This window comes from Juglans regia, chromosome 6 (assembly GCF_001411555.2).
Source record: "Juglans regia cultivar Chandler chromosome 6, Walnut 2.0, whole genome shotgun sequence".
NCBI classification, from domain to species: domain Eukaryota; kingdom Viridiplantae; phylum Streptophyta; class Magnoliopsida; order Fagales; family Juglandaceae; genus Juglans; species Juglans regia.
This window is the reverse complement of record NC_049906.1, coordinates 18,090,567-18,112,632: the sequence shown is the minus strand read 5'-3', so window position 1 is coordinate 18,112,632 and position 22,066 is coordinate 18,090,567.

Here is a 22,066-nt window from a genome sequence, read left to right as displayed (position 1 = left end):
TGAGATCGTGTAAGAGGGTAAAGGCAGGGCGTCCAGGATTAGCGAGAAACTTGCTACCTTTGCCGATTCTCGAATGGAATTGAGAACACATAGCTATGGATTTCATAGTTGGATTACCTCAAAATTCTATGGATAAAGAAGTGATATGGGTTGTAGTGGACCGATTGACCAAGAGTGCTCACCTTTTACCAGTCACTACCATGGACACAAAGAGTAAACTCATACAGCTATACCTAAGGGAAGTGGTGAGGTTGCATGGAGTCCTTAAGACTATAGTATCGATCGGGACCCTAACTTTTCATCTCACTTTTGGAGGCGTTTACAAAAGGCAATGGGCACGAAATTGAAGTTTAGTAGTGCCTACTACCAGGACGGATGGACAATCAGAAAGAAATATCCAAACCTTGGAGGACCTGCTAAGGTCATGTATACTAGATTTTAAGGGACCATGAGAGAAACAAGTCCCACTTATTGAATTTGCATACAATAATAGCTATTAGGAGACTATCCATTTATTGAAGTAAGAGAGGCCCAATTACGTGGACCGAAGATTATTCAGGAGATGACGGAACAAGTCAAACTCATACAAGCAAGGATGGCTATAGCCCAAAGTAGGCAGAAGAGCTACGTGACAATAGAACGAAAGAGTAACCTTCGAAGAAGGCTATTAGGTGTACCTTAAGGTGTCTCCAATCAACAGTGTTAAAAGATATGGTCTAAAGGGAAAATTGAGCCCAAGATATCTTGGTCCCTACAAGGTAATGGGAAATGTCAGCCTAGTGGTGTACCAGATTTTGTTGCTTACGGAATACAATGGTATTCATAACGTGTTGCACATTTCCTCCATTAGGAAAACTTTTAGGAACTAGTAGACTCAAGTAATTGAACTAGATCTAGTTCAGTTACAATCCAATCATATGTATGAGGAAAGGTTGGTACGTATAGTGGATAGAAAGGAACGGGAGGAGGAACGACGTGAGAAGAAGAAAATATAGGCCAAACGACGATGGCTAAAAGAGGAATGCCATTGAGATGAGGAGAATGCTCGAAGGGCCATGGATCTAATATCCGAAATGTTAGGTCACATAGCATAAGTGTGGCACATCGAGAAGGAAAAAGGACAATGTCAGAACGTTACATGAAAGATAAGGGCAAGGGTGAAGATTCGCCAAGACCATGACTGGCAAACAACGTTGAAGAAGAAGGCGAATGAGACATGATGAGTCATCCCCTATCTTGACATCCCATAAAGAAGGTCAGCCCAGGGAGGCAATTGAGGGAAAGCCACATTTGAAGTTGAAGGTGACCATGAGCATTGATAGGTCACCCATATGAACTCGCCTCCCTTGAGAGGACCAGGTAAGGGAGAGCTTACCCTTATAAAGAGGGGAGGATGCAAGGAACCGCTTGCTACGAAAGGGGACATACTATTCTTTGAGTTTAGTGGAAAGCAAAAATGAGGAATGCCCCTTTTGTCTAAGGAATTAGCAGTAGGTGCTGCAAAGTGCAGCTAGTCTAGCACATGGGCAAGCAAACACCTTGCAAACACTAACGTGTCCAAGAGTGAAGTGGAGATAAGGGTGGTGTCTCACTAAAGGTGAGCACGAAAATACAACTTACTGAGAAGGCAAGAACAAGGAGCCGCGAAAGCCAATCACTCTAATAAGACAAAGAGTTATCCTCAAAGGCGAGTAGCAGTTTGGAAGAGACTGGGTAAGTGAGGGAGCTTTTCGAAAGTACATGGAAGTGCAAAAAAAAGTGGTTGTATAGCATGCCCCACTCCATCCAAAGGGTCACATCTCGAGTGGTTCTGTAATGAAAGGTGAAGGCTTGACGGGTCATGTCGTATGAGCGTAGCAGTAAGACTTAAGCCATGGCCAAAACCCTCTTTCAAGGAAAGTTAGAAGACCAAGCATGCAGAACATGCTTTGCAATCTATCTCAGTCATCCTGTAGTATGACAGAGAATGATTACAGAAAATGCTTACCACAAATCCGGAGTTAGAAAGGGGTCAGAAAGAACATTTGACAATCCCACCCTATTTAAAGGACCTATACATGGGATGAGATCTCACTTTTAAGACTTTATTCGCCAAAGGGCTTGTTAAGTTAACTGCTATGGAAAGCAAGGAGTAGAGGGGTGACGAAAGAATTTCTGATGTAGGAAGGTAGGTAGCTTCTAGGACAGTGCTGGGTAATGTGGGTTGAATATTGTGAATAAGATGCATGTAATTATCTACGTAACTTCTCTCCCCCTTTCTACAAGCATGAATATTTGAATATTTTGATCATTATGTTTATGCCTATATTTATGCATTGATTTCCAATGTTTTGAATATTTTAAGGTATTAACTAATTTCAATACATGGCTCTGAATCCTTGTGTGGGAACCCAATATCTCTGTGTGAAAATGTCTATCTTTGTGTGAAAAGTCAGTACCATGAATCTATAATCATGGGACGACATGGAGAATTTCTTGAATAATTTTGTGAAACATTGCCACGTGCTTCACACAAGAAAGAGAATCTCTCGTCGAGATTGGGGTGGAACAATGTCGTGTTTGGGTTCACCTAATAGTCTATGTAATAGCTCACCAGAAATTCAACAGATAAATTTCTAGAAGGTTTGACGAATCGAGCAATCGCGCAGGTTTTAGTCTGTTAGCATAATCAGTTTTACAACTCACTATGGTGCCAAAGATGCGATTTTATTTATTTGAGGTACTTAAGAGTGTGACAATTAGAAATGGTCTGTGCCATTAGGCTCAGATGAATATTTAAAATTTTATGGCGTAATAATACGATTTTCATTTTCAAGACAACAGCTGTTAAAAAATACATTTTGAATTGTTTGAGATACTTAAGGGTTGAATTTTGCGAAATAAAGTACGTTCCTAGTTTCATATGTACATTTAAGATTTTAGGGTACAAAGTTATTTTCACTATTTTCAGAGTGAATAGTGACTCCATTGTAAGCACCATGTAGCACTCAGTACAATATTTTTAAGATCATAATGTGAAATGTCCAAATTTGGTTAGAGAAGTTTTATTTGGACACTTGGTAAATAGTATTGGATATTTTGCACCGAGAGGAACTATGAGATGGAAACTTGAAGGAAAACCAAGTTTTGTGATCATACAACCTAAGCCAAATACTATTCATCCAACTATCCAATTTGTGCCAAACCAAATAGGGTTTCCACCCTAGTTGTTGTATGCTCACGAAGTTCTCTTCACATAAATGTTCATGCATGTTTGATGGGTGAAAAGTTCTTTTAAGCATGAAGAAGTCATTTTGGGCGATAGTCTGGACAGTGTGTGATATTTTGATTCTTTTGACTAAGTTATTGGCAAGATCTTAGTCTAATATTTTTATGGTTTATATTTAACATGCTAGAATACAATTTGGATGAAGATTTGTTGCATGTTATAAGTTTTTTATTAGATTTTTGCATAGATCTAAAAAATTGGAGACTTGGAGTATGAAAACAATTGTTTATTTTGGGAAAGCTTAGGTCTTTTGTTATGAAAGCATGCTCCAATGACTTTGATATTCACTTTATGATGCTCATACCACTTTTATCTACATTTTAGAATGTTTTTTTGAAGATTTATGATGTTGATATTGAAGATATTAATTTTTATGCATGCAAAGGTCCGATTAGGTCTTGTGTGTTCAGCTCACGGATAGATCTATGTTTTTATGAAGTTTTTACCATGTGATCTTAGGTTTGATGTTTAGATCTGTTTTAGGACATGAATATGAACCATATGATGTTATTTATTGATGATTTATTTCATGAAATTTTTAGATCTAATGGTTTGATAACAACCAAATCATCTCATAGTACTCAGTTTTGGAGAATAAGTACAAACCCATTATGTTAAGTTTGGTTTTGTGACTTTTTGTGGTTTTAGTTTAATTGTTTAAAGCATGATAGTCCTTAGGAGTGTTTTATGAACATAGTGAGAGTATGTTATTGAAATTTGGAGTTCTTGGACTTGTTTTGAAAAGAGATAGACCATGAACATCAAGTGTTGTTGTTCTTTTTTTTGATAGCATCAAGGGTGTTTCTTTAGGTCAAAACACTTGAAGTATTAGTATGAAGAAAGTTTTTTATTTTTATGATGTAAGCTTTGTTGGTTGCTAGCATATTATTTAAGCATAGGATGTGATTTTGTAGGTTTTATATTTCGGTTTTAGCATGAAAGATAAGGTTTGAAAAAGGTGTAACAAAAATCAAGAGTTTTAGCATTGCCATGTTTCGGCCTATGCCTGCTTCACCTAGTTGTGTTAAAATTTTTTGAATTAGATATTTGGATTTAGGACAAAATTTATTTTTGGTGAGATTTCGAGTCCAGCTGAATTGTTGAACAAGAATTCAAGTTCAAGTTCATGTTCAGTTTCAGTTCAATTCATGCTCAGTTTCAATTCAGTTCACGTTCAGTTGATGTTAAGCTTCAATTCAGTTCACGTTCAATTCATCTTATTTCACATTTAGTTCAAGTCATGTTATGTCATGTTCAGTTTTAGGTTCAAGTCAGTTCAGTTCATTTAATGTCAGCTTAAGTCTTGTCAGTATATGTCATGCTATTTGTCAAGTCACGTCCAGTTACTCATGTCCATTTCTGCATTCATGCTTTTACTATCATGCATGCATCTTTAAACAGTCAATTTAAATTATTTGTTAACTTGCTGAGATTTGTAATCAAATCTCACTTGGTTGTCCTAACTACCATTCCTCCTGGAATAGTAGATCATCCACCAAGATCAGGAGATGCGATAGAAGATCGATTGGAGGAGGTCAACTAGAAAGTGATGGCATGATGTGGAGCTCATCACTTTGATGCCCCATTTTATCAATAGTATTATGGCCTCCTTGACTAAGTTGTGCGAGCTACTCGATGAATTAGCCTAGTAGTTACCTTAGTTTATGAATATACTTAAGGAGCTCTGTTTATAGTACTCTTATGGTTACAGATCTTTTGGACTTATAGTGTAACTTGAACATATATTATCTTTAGTTTATGAAATATGTTTCATGTTTGGGATATATCGTATCTAGTGCATAGTATTGCTTAAAGAAAAAAAAAAATTTACTGCGAACATTGCATTCTATTTAGATGCATACTAGGTACATTGTATCTTTAATTGTCATCAACGAGGGTAGGTAACCTTGTGTTGCATGTCCTGATACTTTAGAATTTGTTCGATCCTAAGCGAAATCTAAGGGCGTCACAATTGGGATGTAGGATCCCCTGCATATCACGTGTTGGTGTCCTTGAGTTGGCTAGCCAGGTAGAAGCATCCTTGGAGCGACAAGCATCTCTGTGTGATGAATATATGCACATGTGTGGTGGAAATATGTTATTGGGGCTAAAACAGGCCGAATATTGGGTTTTAAGGGTTTTATACTATGCTGAATAGGGTAAATTCCTCACCATGCATACATATATGTGTCTTTCATTGTTACAAGAAACTTTTCATTACATCTTCAGGAGCATTATTTCTCAGTAACAATTTTGTCATAGCTTCCTAACCTACCTATGGTTTTGTCTTTGGAACCATAGACTTTGATGCAAAGTTAGAATCAAGATCGATGCCTAAGGAAGAAGAGCCAATCCCGCTCGAAACCCTTAGTATGGAGACTTGTCCCTATTGTAGGATCCATGTGACATTCTGAGTTGTGCATATTTCATTAATAATGGCGACCACATGTATTCAGTTTGACGCCTTTAGGTGATGAACAAACTAGTATGGGTTGTATGTATTTTTAACGATGGAATTAATGAGAAATGGTGTTACTCATTTCTACAATGTGATCTAGACTACTGGTACTGCAAGGTCTTAGTTTACTTACTAAACCTCTACTTTTTTGCTGTGATTTGATATATGTACCTTACACGCGCACTTCCATCTAGATGAAGCACACCAAATTCCAACTAAACCCTTGGTGTTAACCTTTTGGTTGACACTCTTGGCACAACAGATCCTCGCCAGGTCCTTTACTGAGGAACTGGGTGCCACACAAAGCTATCACTTTCGAAATTAACTTCCACTCACTAAACACAGTCCAACCCTTTCATGCTCTAAGATTCAATCATATGGTGCTAGAGATTGATTCTTATATTTCTGGTACACATATAAACACACTCTGATACCTAGTTGTGGTGCCTCATTCCTCAATAAAACAGTTTGTGAGGAGCTGTTGTGCCAAGGGTGCCAACCAATTGGCAACACCCAAGGTTTAAATCAGGTTAGGCATGCAATATTCACTAGGAAGTGCATGTGTGAGGGCCTCGCCAGCACAAGTGGATAGATCACTGATTACGCCCAAAGAATAACGCGGTAGTTGTAGCACAGCTTTGGAGTGTTGAATCCACAGAGAGATAAATTAAAAGAATAGCAGAAAGAACAAAGAAACTAAATCAAAATATTAAATGATTAATGGAGAACAAACATTAATTTTAAATGCAAATTAAAGTGAAACAAAGTGCTAACGGCAAAAGTACGCAAATTTGATGAACAGTAAAGCATTGGGAATTCCTTGCACAAATCCAAATTTTTCATTATTCTTAATTCATTGAATAACTCAATTGAGAACTCGATTTCCAAAATTTCCAATCAGAAGATATAGATTTATAAACCAAAATCAAACTAAATGTAACCCTTTGAAAAATCATTCACCACTTTTAAAATACGATTATTATCCATATTGAAAAAATCCAACGACGACAATATACTTAAGGAGTGATATTGCAGCCAAGAATTAAATCAATATAAATAAATAATTGATCCAAACATAATCAAAGAACTAATCCATTCAATAGAAAAAGCATGACTGAATCCATAAACATAATAAATTCTATGATTATTCAGAGAAGTTCATCTAATGATTATTCGGAGAAGTTCATCTAATGTGCATGACTGAATCTATTGAGATTGATAAAATAAAAGAGTTTTAGTAATTGAAAATCAAATACATAAATTAAAAATATCATCTAACGTGGAAGTTCATCTCTAGCCTTACTTGAGAATTTAGTTACTCATAAATATAATGGACAATAAAAATCTCAAGAAAAAAAATAAAGCAAACGGCAGCCATAGAGGAAATTCTCCCTTTTCTGATCCGTGTGAGCGTCCCACCCCCGGGCCAAGCCGAAAACATTCACTTCCCCCCTTACGTCTTGAACCCAAAAAGGAAGTAAAAGTAAAATTAAACTGCCCCCCACATGTTGCCTTCAGCTTGCCGTTCAAAATCTCCAGCTTGCATCTAAACTCAAAAGAAGGGCCCATGTTGCATGCCGCTCAAAACTCTCCTCGCTACTGCATGTCTCACATCCAAGAGCCAAGCAAAAGACTTGCTGCCTTGTTACGTGTGGCTATGTCTTATTTAAATTGAAGTTGGGCCCAATTGTGGAATGGAGCGTGTAGCTTTTTAAAGTCCATGTGCTTGTCAGCCGAATTATATGTGGGCCCATGTAAGTGCAAGCCGAAGTGATATAAGACTGCTCATATTCTTTTCACCTATATATATGTTGCCATGCATTCTACTCCATGCGGCTGCCATCAAAATAAAACCAAACGTAAAATCCGAATGGTAAAGATCCAAAAATGTTAAGTGTAAAGCCCAATTGTAAATTATCTCTCACCAATCAATAATGCAATATTTGAGATTTAAAATATTATAAAATCATGCTCAAATATATCTAAGTGTGAATAGATATTAAATTCAATAATATAAATTATATCTCATTATTTCTATTCATATTAGCATTTTAATCTAATAATAGGGTATTTAGAGTGCATTTTCGCGCACTCATCACACCCCCCAACTTACTCATTCCTAATCCCTAACAATCTTCATGCCAAAACAACGAAAGAGACCAAAGAAAATCACGCACAAAGGCCACCAAGTCACACTTTCCAGATTCACATATCAAAACAATCTTAGGAATTCAATAACCCTATCACAAGCAATCCACCTATAGCAATCCACAGAGTGTGTGTGTGTTCCAAACAATATCCATCTAACCAGAATCCCTGACACATGCAACATCAAGAACATATGAAGCGAAAGGTTCAACTCCATAATTCACGGATATAAAAGTGTTTCGTGTGAGGATTCACTCTATGGAGTTGACAATGGGTGTACACACACTCTCATGGGGAATTAGGCAATTATGTACATGCAACAAGCAAATAATGATCTTATTATAGGAACACTAACAAATAAGACTTCCACCACTCTTTCCAAAAGCTTACTTAGGATCAGAACAGTTAACACAAAAGGTTGTAACATGGCTTGGATTCGGGTCTATATGAAAAAAAATATGAAAATGATTCAAAAACTTCCAAGTACATACAAATGAAATCTTATTAAATATCTCAATAGACCACACTTCTCACTGGATGTACTCTCCAACTTTTCAGATCATCGAATAATAATGATTTTCCTTCTTCTACCTCTTTTATTTTTTTTTCAATAATTTTATGAACAAACACACGCCACTTTGGTATTCTTGCCATTTCTACCCAACCTTAACTTTTTTTTTTTAAAGAACTCAAAACAAAAACAAAAAAAAAATGTAAATTCCACACCTAGTATACACTTGGAAGTAAAAATGGTAGAAACATTGGTGTATAGGCTATACTCCAATGTAGAGAGGTATGGATGATGTGGGTATATGAAAAGAAAATGCTACATGTGTTTATTGGCTCAAAGTTGGCTACTAGGTGTCTATGATGGAAATGGTTAGCTTGAAAGGCTCAAATGTTGATCCTAAGTTGACCTTCGTTATATCCCAAGTATATCCATCATCTTACCATAAACCATAAAATGATATTCTCAACAGAAGTGCCCAATTCAATAGATCAATGAACGCTTATCACAATTTACTGCATTTGTAGGCTCTCAATCCTCTCCAACACTTGCATTAATACTTAAGCAAAAAAGTTCTCTAGCTACATGTGTCAAACCACCAACTTACCACAAAACTTAAATGAGTTCATTAGGTGTTTTGTGAATGCTTCAGCAAAAAATGATTATGATGAGTTTGGTGAATTCACGAAGATGGCTATGAATGAGAATGAGTACACATGTGAAAATTATGCACGTGTGAAGCAAATTAAAAAAAAAAATTGACACATGAAAATATGCCACAGAGTTCCAACAAGTATTTTAAATACTGAATTTGTACCACCACCTCCCAACTTAAATGAAACATTGTCCTCAATGTTTAAGAATCAAATTTGAATTGGGAGTAACTAAAAATAGTAGAATACACCTAATGAGTGATGTAGGTAGCTCGCTAAGAACAAAAAATGGTAACCTGAAATGAAAAAATGAAACTAACATTCAAACAAAAACAAAGAAAACAACAGCATACCAAAAGGAAAAGAAAGAAAATAGGAGAAAACAAAAATAAAACAAAACAAATAAAGAAAAACATACATGTGTGGTATGGTCAATGTTGATAGATCGGATCTACAAGTGGAGAGTCTTCCACTTCCGGAACTTGCCTATCAGTTAATACTGTAAGGCATTGACCATTTACTTTAAAGATCCGACCATCCATAGGATCCTCTATTTCTACCTCCACATTTGTAAAAATATTTTTCACTACAAAAGGGCCAGTCCACCTAGACCGAAGTTTTCCTAGGTGCTTATGGAATCTAAAATCATATAAGAACACTCGATCATTAGGCTTAAACTTTTTTTTCAAAATATTTTTATCATGAAGTGCTTTCATTTTAACGTTACAGATTCTAGAGTTCTCATAAGCATCATTTATCAACTCCTCTAACTCAGTCAACTGAAAATTTCTAAACTTACCTACTTCTCCCATGACAAAATTGAAATGTTTGATGGCCCAATAAGCTCGATGCTCAAGCTCCATAAGTAAGTGGTAAGGCTTTCCAAAAACAAGCCTATAAGGTGACATGCCTAATGAAGTTTTGAAAGCTGTACGGTAGGCTCAAAGAGCATCAACTAGTCTCAAAGACCAATCTTTGTGATCTAGGTTGACCGTTTTTTCTAAAATTTTCTTAATTTTCCTGTTTGCAAGTTCTACTTGTCCACTTGTCTGGGGGTGGTAGGCAGTAAAGATCTTATGTAACGCTCATATTTTTTCATCAAAGCTTCAAAAGAAGGGTTGCAAAAATGCGTACCCCAGTCACTAATGATAGCACGTGGTGTACCATATCAAGATAACATATTTTCTTTGAGAAATTTAATTCCCGTCCTATTAACATTGCTCCTGTAAGATGCTGCCTCTACCCACTTTGACACGTAATCTACTACCACAATAATTTTTTTTTTTTTTTTTTGAGAGAGAGGTTACTTCATATTAATAGCTCAAAAGAGAAGGTTGTGAATACAATGAGGATAATCCTCTACAATAATATATTGATACCCAAAAGAAGGAGGAAATGGTTCCATAAAATCATTGCCCCAACAATCAAAAACTTCAATCACTAAAATTGGGTTTAAGTGCATCATATTACTACGGGACATAACTCTTAACTTTTGACACTTTTCACATGAGTGACAATAGATGTTTGCATCCTTAAACAAGTTGGGCCAATAAAATCCACATTGTAGAATTTTTGCAGCAGTTTTCTTCATTAAAAAGTGGCCCCCACAAGCTTGGGAGTGACAAATTCCAAGACTAGCAATCTCCTCATCAGGGATGCAACGCCTTAAAATTTGGTAAGGGCAGTATTTGAAAAGAAAATGGTCATCCCAATAGAAATTACGTACTTCAGTCATGAACTTCCTCTTGTCCTGAGTGCTCCAATCCACCGATATCTCACCTGCAACCAAATAATTCACAATGTGAGCAGACCATGGTAGAGAAGTAATAGAAAGTAAATGTTCATCGGAAAAATCATCCCTGATTGGTAGGTGGTCAGAGGTGTCCTCAAATGTGAGCCTCGAGAGATGGTCAGCCATTATGTTCTCCACTCCTTTCTTGTCTTTAATGGTGACCTACAAAATTAAAATCCACCATATTAGTAGCGTCTTAACATCCTTCTTTGTAAGAAGGTACTTAAGGGTTGCATGATCTGTGAAAATAATAATGGGAGAGCCAATCAAGTAAGCACAAAACTTATCCAAAGCAAACACTACAACTAGCAACCTTTTTCAGTAGTAGAGTAATTCATCTGAGTGCTATTTAGAGTTCTACGAACATAGTAAATGACAAAAGGCTTCCTCTCCCTCCGTTGTCTAAGAACATCACTTACAGCAAAATCACTAGCATCACACATGATCTCAAAAGGTAAAGTCCAATCAGGTGACTGCATTATGGGTGCTGAGCTAAACTTGTCAATTAGCATTTTAAAGGCCTCTTGACAAGCATGTGTCCACTCAAATGGGGTATCTTTAGCTAGGAGGTCACATAATGGTCTAGATATGGTGGAAAAATTCTATATGAACCTCCTATAAAAGCCTGCATGACCAAGAAATGATCTCACATCCTTTATTGTCCTAGGTGTAGACAACTTAGAGATTAATTCAATCTTAAATTGATCAACCTCTATCCCCCTAGAAGAAATAATATGCCTTAAAACAATACGTGAAGGCACCATAAAGTGACATTTTTTCCAATTCAAAACCAATTTCTTCTCCTCACAACGAGTCAACACTCTCTAAATTCAATAAACATGCATCAAAATAATATCCAAAAATAGTCAAGTCATCCATAAAAACTTCCATGCAATTTTCAATCATGTCACTAAAAATGCTCATCATGCAACGTTGAAAAGTAGCAGGTGCATTACACAATCCAAATGGCATTCTACAAAAAGCATAAGTACCAAAAGGAAAAGTGAAAGTGGTTTTATCCTGGTCTTCTAATGCAATTTCAATTTGATAATAACCAGAATAACCATTCAAGAAACAATAGAAAGAATGACCAACTACATGCTCAAGAATTTGATCGATAAAAGGGAGAGGAAAATGGTCTTTCCGGGTGGCAGCATTCAATTTTATGTAATCAATGCACATCCGCCACCCAGTCACAAGTTTTGTAGAGACTAACTCTCTCAGGTCATTCTTCACTACAGTAACACCTGACTAACACAAAACTGAAAATTTCACTCATCACTCCACCTCCGACCGCCGCCAATTCAAAACCTCATCTTCATCTAAGCCCAACATCTCCCTCCCCTCTTGAAGCCTATAAATACCTCACTTACGTTATCATTTCTCCAAACCTCTCCACCAAGCCTTCCCTTGAGTCTTGAGAGTATTTCTCCCCCTTAATGAGCACTAGAGTGAAATCAAGTGAAGTTCTTGAGTGTTCTAGAGTGAAGTTGTTTTGGGATCTTTAAGGGCCATGATTTCTGTAAGTAATCTTGCTCTATATTTTTTTAAGTGTTAGAATGACATGTTAGGCTTTAATTTATGGCATGTGAATGAGGTTTTGATTGATTTTAATTAAGGTTTAGCATACTAATGTCAAGCCGATCAGATTTGATGTTTTGATGGAATAAATTACTTTGGGTCAAATTTTTAGCCATGGCATAACTTGATATGCTTTTATATGATTCACTAATGTCTTAGAATTAATTTTGAAGGTTTAATTTCAAAGTTGGAAGCATGCCATAATAAGTTGTAATTCTATCTTGTGTTGATCTCTAGCATGCGTCGGTTTTGATTAGTTTATGCTTAACTTATACAAGTTTTGATTAATTTACTTAGGCTTGAATAATGTGAATTTATAAAATTTTTGTGATTGGGATAAGAATGAAAATGAATGATTTAACTAAGTTTGAAAACACCTTTGGGTAAGGAAAGCTAGAAAACATCATGCATATGCTTAATGGATGGTTTAGTGAGAATTAAGGTCTTGAAGCCATGTTTAAGTGTTGGGATGAACTTGTATGATCTGAGCCTAAGTTTTAATTTGTCCCTAAGGTTGTTATTACTATTGACACTTGATGAATTTGAGTACACATGCATCCATAGAGGTTAAATAGAATAAAATCACACATAGGCCTTAAAGTGATGCATGCCATGGGTTGAGTGTAATTGGCATAGTTGCCATTTGATTCTTAAAGTTCTAAGGGCATAGATGGTTTTAGAATATGAAAAATATGAGGTTTGGTTAAAATTGGGCTTATTTGTAAATAGTAAAAATTTAAGGCCTTAGTGGCAATTTTACTAAGTTTAGGGGCAGTTTTGTAAATACTGAATTTTTGAACCATTTGATTATGAACATCTTCCTTAGAAGTACAAATCCTAACTTACTATAACTTTGATTACAAATGCTTCGATTCTCTAAACTCGGAAAGTTTGTAAATTAGCTTCTTACTCTTAGATAATTTATTTATGATTTTTGTGTAAACGCCACATTCATATTAAATGTCATTTTGAGCATGAAACATCATATGATACATCATTGAGCATTTGATTACTTGTTTACATGACATGTGAAATTTTCACCATTTTAGCATATTGCACATATAAAAATCATTTTTCATGAAGCTTACAATGCACATATCATGAAATATATTTTTCAAAGCATTGCATGAAAATAAATTTTGTCATGACCCCAAAGGCTAGGATGGAAACTATCCTAATGGAACTCCTATGTCCACTCTGGAGTGAGTAAAAATGGAGTAGTAACCCTTGGGTTGACAAAGAACAATCAATGGGTTTCGACTTGGTTCTTTTTAAAGAACGTGAGAGTGAAATAAAATGTTATGACACCTAATACTAGTGGGTGTATATGTTATGATATTATGTTATAGTACCAATGCATTGAGAACTAGTCTACAGACAACGTAGTCTCAACGTGAGTTGTACTATGGTCACCGGCAAGTACTCACAGTACATATGGGGAACTGTAACGATACCATACGTTATGTTGTTAATGTTACGATTAATTATGAACTGCTAAAAATGATGAAACGTTATGATGAAATTATGTTTTTTGACAGTTGAAGTAAAAATGTTCTCTGAAAGAAAATGTGCATCAAAGTTTTTCTGAAAATGTTGAGGAATCTGGATGGGAGACAAAATATGGATTTTTCTTCCGCATATCATTTAAGGATGTACAAGAAACCGGAGAACCGACCCGGACCAACCCAGACGAAGTTTGGCTTTAAGCCAAACAACGCCATTTCACTCTAGCGTTTAAACTCTCCGCACCTTCTTCTTCCTCATTTCTTCTCTCTCTCTCTTTCTCTCTCTCTCTCTCTCTCACCGAGGCGTCACACGCAGTGGCAAGGCCACCTCCGTCGCAACCGAAGATGCCGACGAACAGACCATAGTTACACCGAAACCGATATCGATGATTTTCTCTCCCTTCACCGGCCAGTTTCGGTCGAGATTTACATCATTTTAGGGGATCGGTTCGGTTTCAATTTTGGACCTAAACCGCACCGATACCTTCGGTTTTCACCCCTAATATCTTTGCATGCATCTCATGTTTATCATTAATCATGCATATCTTATCTCTGTGGAAGTTGGTTGTTTAACTTACTTAGATTTTAAGAAATCTCACCGTGATAGTCTCACTACCATTCTCTCCGAAATGACAGAAGTTGTGTCAGGATCGGCATACGACGAGCATGATGAACCGTTGGCTTCAAATGGTTGAGGAGGAGCCCGATCTGGAAAGGAGGCTGGACTTCATTTGAACTTTCGTAGCAATGACTCTATATACTATAAAGCAAATGCGAGAGTCTGGCTATATAGATTCAGTTTTATGAAGATTCTATCTCCCACATTATGTTGAACTCAAGTGGACCTCTTAAGGGAGGAAGTACCTATTTATGGTTTATAAATAATTGGGATGTTTAGTTCATTCTAACATCAATTACTTTTATCAGCCTTATTTTCGCTGAGATTATTGCATACTGCTAGTTACATCTTAGGATGCTTTGTATATTAACTGTAATATATGGGGGTATGTAACCTTGTGTTGCATGTCTTAACGCTCCAAGTCTCCGTTCCATCCCAAGCGGAGGTTGAGGGCGTCTCACACAGTCTCTCTCTCTCCTTCCATCTCTGCCTCTTTGCACCCTGCACCACTGCCCTCTCTCCCTCTTTCAGTCACCTCGGCATCGCAACCCACATCTGCATCTTCTCTCGTCCCCCCCACCCCCTGCCTCTCTCTCTCTCTCTCTGTGTGGCAGCGCAGTAAAAATCCAACTAAGTTTCGGTTTTTTTTTTCTTTCCTCTGATCTAAGTCTCTAGCATATATATTGTGTTTTGGTTTTTTCTTTTCGCTAGTTTTGGTTTTTGATGTGAATTTTTTGTGGATTTGATATGGTTTTGTAACTTTGTTCATTGTTGAGATAGTTTTGGTATTTTGTTTTTACTTTTTTGTGTGTTTTTTAGGCTGGGACAACCGTCGGGTGAGATGGACGCCAGGGGGGGAGGGGGACGAATGAGGGGTCCGCCCCCGGCATATCGACAGGGGGGGGCTATGTAACAACCCAAGGGATGAATTTCTTTAGGCTTAGGATCCTCGAAAAAACTCCATAAGTTTTCACCAATCACAAAGGTTTTAGTCTGTTAGCATAGTCAGTGTTATCATTCACTATGGTGTCAGAAGAGCGATTTTATTTATTTGAAGCACTTACATGTTTTGATTATTTTGAGACACTTCGGAGTTGAGTTTTGATAAACGATTTACACTCTAAGGTTAGTATCATTATTTAGGATTTTACAATGTAAAGTTTGTTTTTTTCACCTTTTCAGAGTGAATAGTAACCTCGATAATAGCACTTAGAGCAATGTTTTCAAAATCATAGTCCAGAATGTCTAAATTAGGTTCGATAAGTTTTATTTAGACACTTGGCAAGATCTTAACCACACTTGATGAATAGTATTGGACACTTGGCACCAAGAGGAACCATCAGATAAAAAAGTTAAGGGAATCAAGTTTTGTGACCATGCCACCTAAGCAAAACCCTATTCGATCCAACCATCCCATTTGTGCCAAGCCAAAAAGGGTTTCAACCCTAAAGAAAACCTAAACACTTGGAATCCAATTGAAACCACAAAATCTTGGCTGAAACTAAAACCCCAGATAGTTTTCCCGCACCCCAAAATTTGCCTCCAAACCCTAAATGAACCTGGTTTTAGCTTCGTGTTTAATCACTTGATTAAATCACTTTTACATGCTATTAACTACTTAAATTCATGTTATGACATCATTATTTATTATTTTAAACCTTGGTAATTTTATTGGGTCAAGAAAATTTGGATTTGAGATTGATAACAACCCAACCCTAACCAAATCCTATTGAAACCCTAAATGCACGCCCATTCAGTTAAGGCCCATGAAATTGAGCCACCAAAGCAAGGCTTGTAGAGGAAGTTTCCCCTGCCATGCCAGTCCAAACACTACCCAACAAAGCCCCAAACAGCGCATGATGTGAACGCCAAGAGCCAGCTCAACACCACCCTTCACAAGGAAGCGTCCTTGGCTGAAAACCATTCACTATAGCCCACAGTTTTGCTTCTTGTTTTGGCTAACACAACCATCATTCAAGTGTCACTCAAAGCCCTCCCCTCACCCCTCAGATGTGTAAGAGGATTCCAAGTCCCTTCCCTCTTCATTTCATCATTTTCTAACTCTTTTCTTGGAGATAAAACCAGAGAGACTCTCGAGCTAATTCTTTGGCTCACTTTTCTTGGAGAGAAAACCAGAGAAGCAGATGTAAGTATTTCCTCATAGAGTCTCCTTCACAAAATTTGTTCTTCTTTGAGTCTAGTTTCTGTGGATATAAATTATGTTGATTCTCGTGGTCTTTTGGTCGTTCAAAAGTTGGTTCAACTATAGAAAGGTAAGTCTAGGCAATAAACTGGACAGTGTATGATATTCTGATGATTTTGACCAAGTTATCTGCAAGCTATTGGTCTGATAGTTTTATGGAGTATATTTAACATACTTATATGAAATTTTTACGAAGATTTTTTGCATGTTATAAGTTTTTTATGAACGTTTTACTTAGAAAAAAAAATTGAAAACTAGGAGTAAAATAGTTTCTGCTTCATGTAAACTTGAATCTTTTGATGAGAAAACATGATCCAATGGTTTTGATATTTTTATATAATGATCCTAAGACTTTTAAAAGGTTCGGATAAGTCACAGATTTAAGGTTTTTGGATAGATCTATGTTTTGGCTTAATTTGGCCATGTGATCTTGAGTTTATGCTTGTATCTACTCTAGGACATGATTGTACACCATATGATGTCATTGGTTTATGATTATTTTCATGACACTTTTTAAATCAAGTGGTTGGATCAAAACCAAACCTTCAAGAAATCAGGTTTGGTGAAAGTGTTGAGGCCGAGTACTTCAAAATGGATTTTTGTAATATTGTGGTTTTTGCTTGATGATTCAAAGCATTATAGTTCTTAAGAGTGTGTTATGAACATATTAGAAGAATGTTTTTGAACTTTTAGAGTTCTTGGAGATGTTTTAAAAAGAGACAAAACCTTGAGAATCAAGGGTTTTGTTTTAGTGAAAAAGCTTGAAACTTTTTATTAAAAAGTTTAGTGATTTTGTTAAGTGGATTTTGTTGGTTGTTTCAATATGCTATTTGGACATAGGATATAATTTTCTATGTTGTAATATTTTGGTTTAAGCATGACAAATGAGGTTTGATAGGATTGCAACAAAAATCAAGAAAAAGGGTCTATGTGTGTTTTAGCCTTGGTGTGTTTGTAAAATATAAATTTTGGTGAGTTTTGGAGTTAGGATATAAAATCCTTCAGTTAGAAGAAAAACGGTCATTTTCTCACATATAGAGGGTAAAATGGTAAAACAAGATCAATAAAGGCGGATATTTGTATTTAATAAAGCAAAAACAATAAAAACAAATAATTGTTCAACTTGCATGTCCCACCTCTACTTAACCACCAAAGTCGAGTCCAAAGACTCATGGTGGAGCCAATGGGCATGGAGATCAAGAGACAACATGACCTCTTTACTTAGCCACCAAAGTCAAGTCTAAAAACTCACAGTGCAAGCAATGGGCATGGAGGTCAAGAGACCCCACGACCGTCTTACTTAGCCACCAAAGTCGAGTCAAAGACTCGCGGTATAGCCAATGGGCATGGAGGTCAAGAGACCCCATGACCCCTTACTTAGCCACCAAAGTCAAGTCCAAAAGATTCGCGGTGCAGCCAATGGGCGTGGAGGTCAAGAGACCCCACGACCTCCTTACTTAGCAGCCACCAAGTCAAGTCCAAAGACTTGCGATGCAACCAATGGGCATGGAGGTCAAGAGACCTCATGACCCCTTAGCCACCAAAGTTGAGTCCAAAGACTCGCAGTGCAGCCAATGGGCGTGGAGGTCAAGCGGTGGAGCTAATGGGAGTGGAGGTGAAGAGACCCCACGACACCCTTACTTAGCCACCAAAGTTGAGTCCAAAGACTCGCGGTGGAGCCAATGGGACTGGAGGTAAAGAGACCCCACGACACCCTTACTTAGCCACCAAAGTCGACTCCAAACACTCGTGATGTAGCTAATGGGCGTGGAGGTTAAAAGGCCCCTTGACCGCCTTACTTATCCACCAAAGTCGACTCCAAAGAATCGCAATGGAGCCCAAGGGTGTGGAGGTCAAGAGACCCCTCGACACCCTTACTTAGCCACCAAATTCGAGTCCAAAGACTCGCAGTGCAGCCAATGGGCGTAGAGGTCAAGAGACCCCATGACATTCTTACTTAACCACCAAAGTCGAGTCCAAAGACTCGCGGTACAACCAATGGGCGTGGAGGTCAAAAGACCCCACGACACCCTTTCTTAGCCACCAAAGACTCGCGGTGGAACTAATGGGAGTAGAGGTGAAGAGACCCCACACATCCTTAGCCACCAAAGTTGAGTCTAAAGAATTTCAATGGAGCCAAAGGGTGTGGAGGTTAAAAGACCCCTCGACACCCTTACTTAGCCACCAAAGTTGAGTCTAAAAACTCGCAGTGCAGCCAATGGGCGTGGAGGTCAAGAGACCCCGCGACATTCTTACTTAGCCACCAAAGTCGAGTCCAAAGACTCGCGGTACAGCCAATGGGCGTGGAGGTCAAGAGGCCCCACAACCCCCTTAGTTAGCCACCAAAGTCGAGTCCAAAGACTCGTGGTGGAGGTCAAGAGACCCCCCCCCCCCAACACACTTACTTAGCCACCATAGTCAAGTCTAAAGACTCGCGATGTAGCCAATGAGCTTGGAGATCAAGAGGCCCCACAACCCCTTACTTAGCCATCAAAGTCGAGTGCAAAGACTCGCAGTGGAGCCAATGGGCGTTGATGTCAAGAGACCCCACAACCCCTTTACTTAACCACCAAAGTCGAGTGCAAAGACTCGTGGTGGAACCTACTTAGCCACGTCGGGAGATTCACTCGGAGCAAATAGGCGATGAACATGTATATCAATAACACAAAATAAGGATAAACCAAGCACCAATATTACAAAAAGAAAGCTCAAAGGAAGTTGCATATCAATAGTGCAAAATGAGGCTAAACCAAGAGCCAACGTTATAAAAGGCACAAACTGAGGTTTATCACTACAGTAGTCTAAAATATTTTTTGAAACAGGAAGAAAGAAAAAAGAAAAGAAACATAAAATCTTCACGAAGGTGGAGCCATTGGAGGCTTTGAAGGCGAAGGTGCAAACAAGAAGGCGTCGAGCATAGTATTACGCCTCAAAGCATCCACGAACTAGCATGAAACCTCATCAAGTCTGAAGGTGTCAAGGTCCAACCACCTCAAGTCAGTCTGAGGATGTGCTAGCAAGTGAGATGGTAAGCGGGCCACGCCAGCCCCATATCCATATCCAAAGGCCTAATCCCTAACAGCCCTAGAGGCCACCAGTTGTGGATGCAAATGGACCAGCTCGCCCCTCGTGGCAGCCAATTTTGATTCCAATTCCAACAACTGCTTCTTCTGCTCCTTCACTTTCATATCTAAGTGCAGCATGGTTTGGTTCATTTTGTTTTGCCTGGCATCTACTTCTTCTCTATCCCTCTTGTAAGCAGTAAACCTGCTAAATTGCCTACATGCTAAAGGCCAAATTGCCTACAAGCTTCCTCAAGCGATACTTTCAATTCTGAAAGCTCAAGGGCAAGTTGCCTGTGAGCTTCCTCAGAAGAAGCCAACGTCTAGGTAGACCCCAAGCATCGTTGCACGGCTGTAGCCAACAACTATTGAGTGGAGTCCAACTCTCCACTCATGTGGGATAGTTAGGCACGAGCAGAATCTTGTTCAAACTCTGCCAATTTCAAGGCGAAGCTGTTACACGCGTTGAGGGATTTGGCGTGAAGTAACTCACCACGAAGCTCAGAAACTTCATCACGAAGGAGCTCGAGGTTGCCCTCCAGGGAGCAGATGTGCCCATTAGACTGTTATATGTAATACTCCACCTTAGTTTTCTTGACCAGTAGCCAACTCAATTCCTTAGCAAAGAACCCAAACATTCGCCTGGTACGTACCTCCGACTCTAAGTTAGCGCAATCATCCACAATCCAAGCCGCCAAGTCATCCACACCTTGCAAAGCACTAGGACACAGTAAGGTATAGGCCATACATGTAAAGGAAAGTACAACTAAGCCAGCAATGTCATACCGAAGACAAAAAACAATTTCAAGCATTGAGATATCTCCACCACTGCACCATCGTGAGGAGGGGAACGCATGTGAAAGGCCCCCCAACCCCTCCTGTGGTGGCTTGCTGCCCCTCCATATGGGCTCTCTCCAAAGAATACGTCAAAGTCTTAAAAGAGGTGGCTAGAACTTCTACCTCAAGCACAGATGCACCCTGGTTCACAGGGGTGCCAAAATCAAAACTGTTGATGGGGTCGCCATGTCCTCCATCTCCATCCCCTAAGTCCCCCTTCCACTTCACCTTCCTTGGATGACCCACCCCCCTCCCTAGGGTTTGAGGAATCCACGTCACCACTGAATGAGGAGGGGGAAGGGGAAGGAATGGAGACTCTTTCATGGTCTGTAGGCGGAGTCTCACACCCCGAGACGGTTGTAGGGAGGGAATTTAGATTGGAGCCTTGGTCCCCGCAATCATCAAGGTTTCCCCTTGCGGACAAAGAGTCCACGACATAACTCTAGGTGCTTCCATTAGTAGGAGTCACAACTTCAGACGCCATAACGCCAACAACGCCCATAGAGAAGGCATCATATATGTCAACTGCATACTCACCGCCACTGGGAGTCGAAACTGATGAGAGGAGAAAAAGGAACTTGAAAGGGGGTGTACCCATTGAGTCCAACCCCTTGGGGGGCGGATCAAAGTCAAAGGTTGTGGCCAAGTCGACAAGGGCTTGGCCCATGATCCCATCAAGGTCGTCAAACCCAAGAGACGCAAGTGGCGACACATGTACAGGAGAAGCAAAGGGCGTCTTCCCCCCCCCCCAAAAAAAAAAAAATTGGGTTGGCACCAAAATCAATGGCCACCTCTAACCCCAGCTACACCCACAACATCTTCAGCAAGGCAATTAGCTAGTACCTCTCCCTCAGTGTGACAAAGATCTTTTTTAGGAGTCTCAGAAGGCAGGGAAGAAGGCCTCTCTTTTAAAGGAGGCGTTATAGCCTTTAATTTACGTCCCTTAACATGGGAGCGGTCAGGCACAACAAGGAATCGGTCAATGTTCATAGGAATCAAGATCTTCTCAGTCCACAGGGCATCCTCATTGTCTTTGGCCCAATTAAGGACTATATCAAAGTGAGAACGTTCTCGGTCAGTCAGATCTATAAGAATCTTTTTGTCATCAGGGACCCTACCCCAATTAGCCCAAATGGGAAAGTCCTGAATGGTCATTTCAGATATAAGAAAAAACTTATTTTGCCACTATTTGGCATTCGAATAGCGACTTTTGAATCGTTATTCGAATGCCGCCAAACGTTGTGAGCGAACACAAAAATTACATATATTACCTGTTAGCCCTTTCACAGAATAGAACAATAGGAATTTATGAGCAGTCAGATCTGGGTACATCTCCCCCTAGAGGTTCCAAAACCATACGGAACACCACACATGAGCACAAAAGCACACGCCAAGTGTGTGAATGAAGTTGGGCAGGAGCCAATCAAAAGAA